The sequence below is a fragment of the Scyliorhinus canicula genome, chromosome 11, assembly GCF_902713615.1.
Source record: "Scyliorhinus canicula chromosome 11, sScyCan1.1, whole genome shotgun sequence".
Taxonomy (NCBI): domain Eukaryota; kingdom Metazoa; phylum Chordata; class Chondrichthyes; order Carcharhiniformes; family Scyliorhinidae; genus Scyliorhinus; species Scyliorhinus canicula.
Window position 1 is genome coordinate 136,728,489 of NC_052156.1, and position 6,738 is coordinate 136,735,226.

Genomic DNA, 6,738 nt, shown 5'->3' on the forward strand with positions numbered 1-6,738 from the left:
TGAGCTTCAACTAGGATGCCAAAGTTGCTGACAGAATGGTTCTGCCTCCTGGAGTAGCCAGGGAGAGCAGGATGGAGTCAGTGACTTAAGTAATGGAGTATATAGCGGTGCAGTGATATCATGGTTGTGTTGTAATTTACTGACTGATCACTAGGAATCTCATTAGTATACAAATGAATGTTAGAGTCAGGTGACCTCTGACTGGCTGGGAGAGAGGTTGCTTGTGCATGTTAATACTGTGATTCATCTGTTGTTTTGTATATATTTGACCCATAGTTAATGTTAATAAATTGTTTGTAGCTTTTGCTACAAGTGTTCGTGTACTATAAATCAGGCCATCCAACAAGAACATTACATGGTACCAGGATTGGATGGTATTAATCACTGAGCCTGCCACGAGATCCATAGAGATTTGAAGATTTTGCTGACTGAAAGAATTAACTACATGCAGTCGTTGAAGCCACCAATGAATCTCCGATTTTATGGTAATGTGGGCAGCAACTAGCATGTGTTTAAACAACAATTTAATCTGTTTCTTACTGCAGTACATTTAGGAGACCAATCAGATTTGCATACGGTAGTGATGTTCCTAACAGCGGCAGTGCCCAAAGCAATTGCTGTGTTTAATACGTTTAAATTTGTAAACGATGAAGATAGTAAAAATTGTAACGAAGTAATTCAAAGATTTGCCGCACATTGCACCCCCAGAAAGAATGAAATTCATGAGCACTATGTGTTTAGATCATATTTACAGAAGACAGAAGAGTCCAAAGATCATTTCATCCCTGATTTCAAGCTAAAACCTGTAATTTTTCTGCGGTGGAATCTTCCATGATTAAGGACCAGATTGTGTTTGGTGTGAGTGAAAATAAACTGAGGGAACGATTGCTGAGGAAATCGGAGCTGTCCTTGGAACAAACCAAGATTTGTCAGGCTCACGAGCTAGCAGCACCTTATTCGATAATGTTTCTCAGTAATGGCGCCATCTTCTTGGAGGAAAGCACTCTGGTTGCTGCCCTTTTTCCAAAAGCCGGGAAAGTTCCAAAAACAAGGCGGAAAAGTTCCTGCAGCTCTTCGCACACCAACAAACAGGTAAAGATCAGGACAAAGTATTTCTGTGTAAAAGATGTGGTCAAAGGCACAAATTAAGGCAGTGTCCAGCATTTGGCAAGTTTTGTTCCAGACGCAAAGGAAAAAAAATCACTTTGCTCAGAATTGTTACTCTAAGCTCAACCACAGATCAGTCAATACAGTGGAAGACACTGTCTCCAGTGATGAAACATCATTGTTTGTTGGAATAATAACAAAGAATAATTTTTTGGAGACATTAAAAAATTCTCCAGCACTTTTAAAATAAATGCAGTTGATGAGGACAAATGGCTGCTACCACTTGAAGTGAACGGTACAGTGGTCCAACTAAAGTTAGACACTGGTGCCCACGCCAATTTAATCAGCATGAATGATTTCATTACAGAAAGCAATGGACAGCCAATCTGATCCATATCTCGCACTATTGAGTTACAGAGCATCACTATTGTCACATGGTACATCGCTAGCAGAGTTACTCCCGAATAGAAGGTTGCGCACCACACTTCCATACTTGGAAAAGGAGGAGAATGCAGTGATACTGCAGGAAATGCAAAACATTAAAGCATAACAAAAGCAGATCTATGATAGAGTGTCCAGCACATTACCCCCTCTGATTGGGATGATATTGTGAGAATAGATTCAGGCAATTGGTTGAGAAAAGCCATTGTACTTGAAGAAGTAGCACCTCGTTCATACAATGTAGAGACAGTGGAAGGGTTGGTTTTAAGAAGAAATCATTGCGCATGGGTTGGTTTTAAGAAGAAAGCGTCGCGCTCCCTTGAAAATCAGAGAAGACTTTCACAACAACGTGATGGATGATGAATCTACGTCAGTCGACATCAGCTACAGTGTCAGATAGTTCAGCAGTTCCTGAGCATAAGCATATCATGGAGAACATTGAATCTACAAGTTCTGAGCAGCAAAATCAAACTTTGAGAAGATCAACCAGAGTCAGAAGAAAACCTGATCGACTCAATTTGTAGATATGGACTATTTGTATATACTGTGCTTGCTGTTCTTATGTGTGTGTGTGTGTGTGTGTGTGTGTGTATATATATATATATATATATATATATATATATTTGTTAAACCAGTTTTAAAATTTTAAAGAAAACAATTGATACTGGTGGACTCACACTAATGATATCACATGTAAATATGCTGATGATAATGTACTAACTTATTCCTTCATAGGAAAGGAGATGTAGTAGTGACATCATGGTCGTGTTGTAATTCACCGACTGACCACTAGGAATCTCATTAGTATATGTCATTAGTGAATGTTAGAGTCAGGTGACCTCTGACTGACTAGGGAGCTGGAAGAGAGGTTACTTGTGCATGTTAATACTGTTATTCATCTATTGTTTTGTATATATTTGACCCACAGTTAATGTTAATAAATTGTTAATAGCTTTCGCTACAAGTCTTCTTGCAATATAAATCAGGCCACTCGACAAGAATATTACAAGCAGGGTCAAATATTTCTGCTCACCCAGTCCTTTATGTTGGACAAGCCAGGTGACTAATCAGGGCAGTGTAGGATTGAGAGAGGAGGTGGTGAAGTCTATATCGTCTGCAGACGAGGGAACTGTGGCATGTCACTGAGGGGCAGTGCAGCATATGGATGAAAAATAGAGGCCAAGGATATATTTTTTGGTGTGAAACTAATGCAAGAGATCCTTTGGCTATGACGAGATAGATAAGAATGGAGAGGTGAATGCAGTCCCACCCAGCTGTGCAACAGAGGAGAGCTTTTGAAGGACGATTTTTCCTGGTTGACTGTTAAAGACTGCAGAAAAGTTGGATGCAATTTGTGGATTTGTTTTGGGACCATTTTATTGCTGTGCCAGGTTGAATAACTGATTAAAGATGTTCAAAACTTAAAACTGTGGGAAAGATGGACAAAGAACAGAGCGGCACAGATATTTACAAGGTGTTCTGTTGAAAGGCCATCAACCTGAAATTTTAACTGTTCTTTTTTAGAATCCATAGAATGCCTACAGTGCAGAAGGAGGCCACTCAGCCCGTCTTTTCTGCGCCGACCCTCTGAAAGACCGCTCTACCTTGGCCCATCCCATCCCCGCAACCCCACGCATTGATCATGGCCAATCCACCCAACCTGCAAATCGTTGGACACTGAGGGGAAATTTAGCATAGCCAATCCTCATAACTCGCACATCTTTGGACAGTGGGAGGAAACCCACGTAGACACAGGGAGAACGTGTAAACGCCACACAAACACTGCCAGACCTGCTGGATATTCCCAACATTTCTGTTTGTACTTCGGATTTCCAACGTCAGCATTATTTTGCTTTTGTAACATTTTCAGGGACTTTGGAGAGGAAAGAGGTTGGAGATTGGGTGGTGGTTTGCAAGGACAGTGATATCAAGCATGGATATTATGATGGGGGTGGGGGGCGCACATGATGATGATGGCAGATTTAAAGTGGGTGGGGCGGTAGTACCTGTGAAGAAGGAGCTGGTTACTATCAGCTAACTCATGGGCCATGATGGAAGCTGGGTGGTCAGCAGTTTGTGAAATAGATACAAGGGAGCAGTGTGTGGATTTCTGGACAAGAAATGATCAAGAGAAGATGAGGAGAGAGGAGGAACTGGATAACAATGCACCCACTGTACTCAAATTATGATTTTTTAAGAATGGAAAAAATGACATATAGGTAAATGACATAATAAGGTTAAGTGGGGGGTTGTTGGGTTACGGGTATAGGGTGGATACGTGGGTTTGAGTAGGGTGATCATTGCTCGGCACAACATCGAGGGTCGAAGGGCCTGTTCTGTGCTGTACTGTTCTATGTTCTATGTTCTATATAAGATTTGTGATCAGTTCAATAGAAAGTGTTCTACTTGATACAAGTAGGGAAGGAAATTTGCCATCCGTACCTGATCTGGCTTACATATGCCTCCAGATTCACAGTGATGCGGTTGACTCTGAAGTGGCCAAGCAAATCACTCAGTTCAAGGGAAATTAGGGACGAGCAATAATTGCTCACTCAGTCAGCGATGCTCTCAACTCATGAAATACATTTTTAAAAGACAATGGCCGCAAATCTCCAGTTTTGAAACTAAGTCCTCCCGCCAGCGGGAAAACTGGAATGGTTCCCATTAACGCTTAGAGCTTGGCCAAGGTGGGATTCCCTCATGGGAGTCCCTCGCCTTTAGCAAGCTAAAATGTGCATAGCAGCTGTCAGGCCGGCCAGCCTGCACTTACCGATTGCGGGGTGCCTTTTTTTAAGAGGCAGCATCCATAAACAGGTCCCCCTCCTGTAATGATAAGTATAATCAAAGGAGAGTAAAGGGTTAACAAGATGATCATGTATATCAACACTAGATGGCATCACTGACTTGTCTTATAAAAGGCTGCATATCTAAGCATTCTAGGAGAAGCTGATCGAGAAGGATAGTGTGAGGTTGAGGTTAGAGTGTTAGTTGTATTAGAGAGAGATAATTAATTACTGTAACATAGATTCAGTATTATTTTGTTAGCTGTTACTCAGTAGAGTGTGTAAACCATTTCAAGTAGTGTAAAATAAACTAGCTTTGGTTTAAATATATAGCTCAATTTTCTTGGTAAACACTACGACTTTGGCTATCTTGGAGAATAATACAAGGAACATTACACCTCCCACCCCAGAACAGAAATGGTGACCCTCCCGCTGACAAGGGGAGCTTCCCCAACCACTCCGCAAAGAGGGTCACCCTACCCTTACCATGGAAATAATGAGTCACCCTACCCCGCCCCCCTTCACGCACGCATGAGGGTGACCCTTAAAACCACAGAATTTTTGCCATGCAGAAGGTGGCCATTTGGCCCATCGAGTCTGCACTGACCCTCCGAAAGTTCACTGGTAGCCCCACTCCCACGCCCTACCCTTGTAACCCCACCTAACCTGCACACCTTTGGACACTAAGTTGCAATTTTGCTCGGCCAGTCCACCTTTCCTGCACATCTTTGGACTGTGGGAGGATACCGAAGCACCTGGAGGAAACCCAGGCAGACACGGGGAGAAAGTGCAAACACCACACAGTCGTCCAAGACTGGAATTGAGCCCGGGTCCCTGAAACTGTGAGGCAGCAGTGCTAACGACTGTGCTACCGTGTTGCCATGTGCTCTCCCCCCCCCCCCCCCCCCCCCCCCCCCCCCTCAGCCATCCCCCATCAGCCCCACTTTCGCCACCCCTCTCATATCAAAATCATGATCCTTGTCTGTGCACTGTGAAAACTTTGTACTGGTCTGCTCACTTTGAACTGCCCTGCTGGACAGCCGATGAGCAGATCAAACAGTTCATTGAAAATACCCCCCCCACCCCGCATTGTTCTGAAGCCAATGTTTATAAACGTCCTTTTCCTGATTGACAGCTCCAGGCTTCTTCAAAAATGCTAAGTGCCTTCAGTTTCTCTTTTCTAACGGCAGTGTTTGGGTGTTTATAAACATTGCAGTTAGGGTCAATGTGGGGTACTTCGGATGCATCCAAACATGAAGGGAAAGATAAACAAACAAAGCTCCTGCATGTTGTGTACAAATTAATAAGCTGTCAATCAAAGGCTAGTTAAAGGCACTGACCCACAAAATTGAATGAATACAAAACACTTCAAAGGCTCTCGGAGGATTTCAAAGATTTTCAAGGGTTGTGAGCATTCTAGGAATGCTTGGAGCCTTCAAAAAGCTGCAGTGTTAACAGCAGGGGGCTGAGTGAGCAGATGTGGAGAAAGGGAAAGTACTTGAGACTTCCTGGCTTGTATCTACAATTAACTGTTTCATCTGCTCATCAGCTATCAAGCAGAGCAGTTCAAAGTCAGCAGGCCACTTCGAAGTTTTCACAGTACATAGACAAGGATGATGATTTTCATATGGACCCTCTGGTCCCGTCCCACTGCTCAGCCCTCCCCCAGAGACTTGTGACAGGTCTGCTGCCTGGTGGGGGGAGCAGATAATCACGACCAATATTTCTTTAAATTGTATACATAATTTATTCAATTCACTTACACTCCACATATTGGAGTTTCTGAATTTCATTTGCCATGTACTTACCCAATGCATGTTCTTTTTCTGGTTTAATTTCACTCAGAACCCTGCAATTTTATACAAATTTGAAGGTGGAAGTTAATTGGGTCAAAAGTTTCAAGGCGACAATAAATAGGCATTAACCAGATGAAATTATTTTACTTATTTTCCGATTAGAATATACTGCAGTGAGCAAAGAAAGAATTATGAGCTATTGGGTCAATGCCTATTGGATTCAGTGTTATTTTGGAACTGTTTCAACGCATTGCAATCAACTGATTGACAGGGATATGAAATTGGAAGGTTGGGGGTGGAACAGTGGTTAGCACTGCTGCGTCACGGCACTGAGGACCCAGATTCAATCCCGGCCCTGGGTCATTGTCCGCGTGGTGTTTGCACATTCTCCCCTTGTCTGCATAGGTTTCACCCCACAACCCAAAGATGTGTAGGATGGTGGACTGGCAATGCTAAAATTGCCCCTTAATTTAAAAAAAATGAGAAAAAAAAATGGGGCGGTTGGTTAATTTCTAAGAGCTTGTTTAATAAGGGCGGCACGGTGGCGCAGTGGTTAGCACTGCTGCCTCATAGCCCTAAGGACCCAGGTTCGATCCTGGCCGCGGGTCACT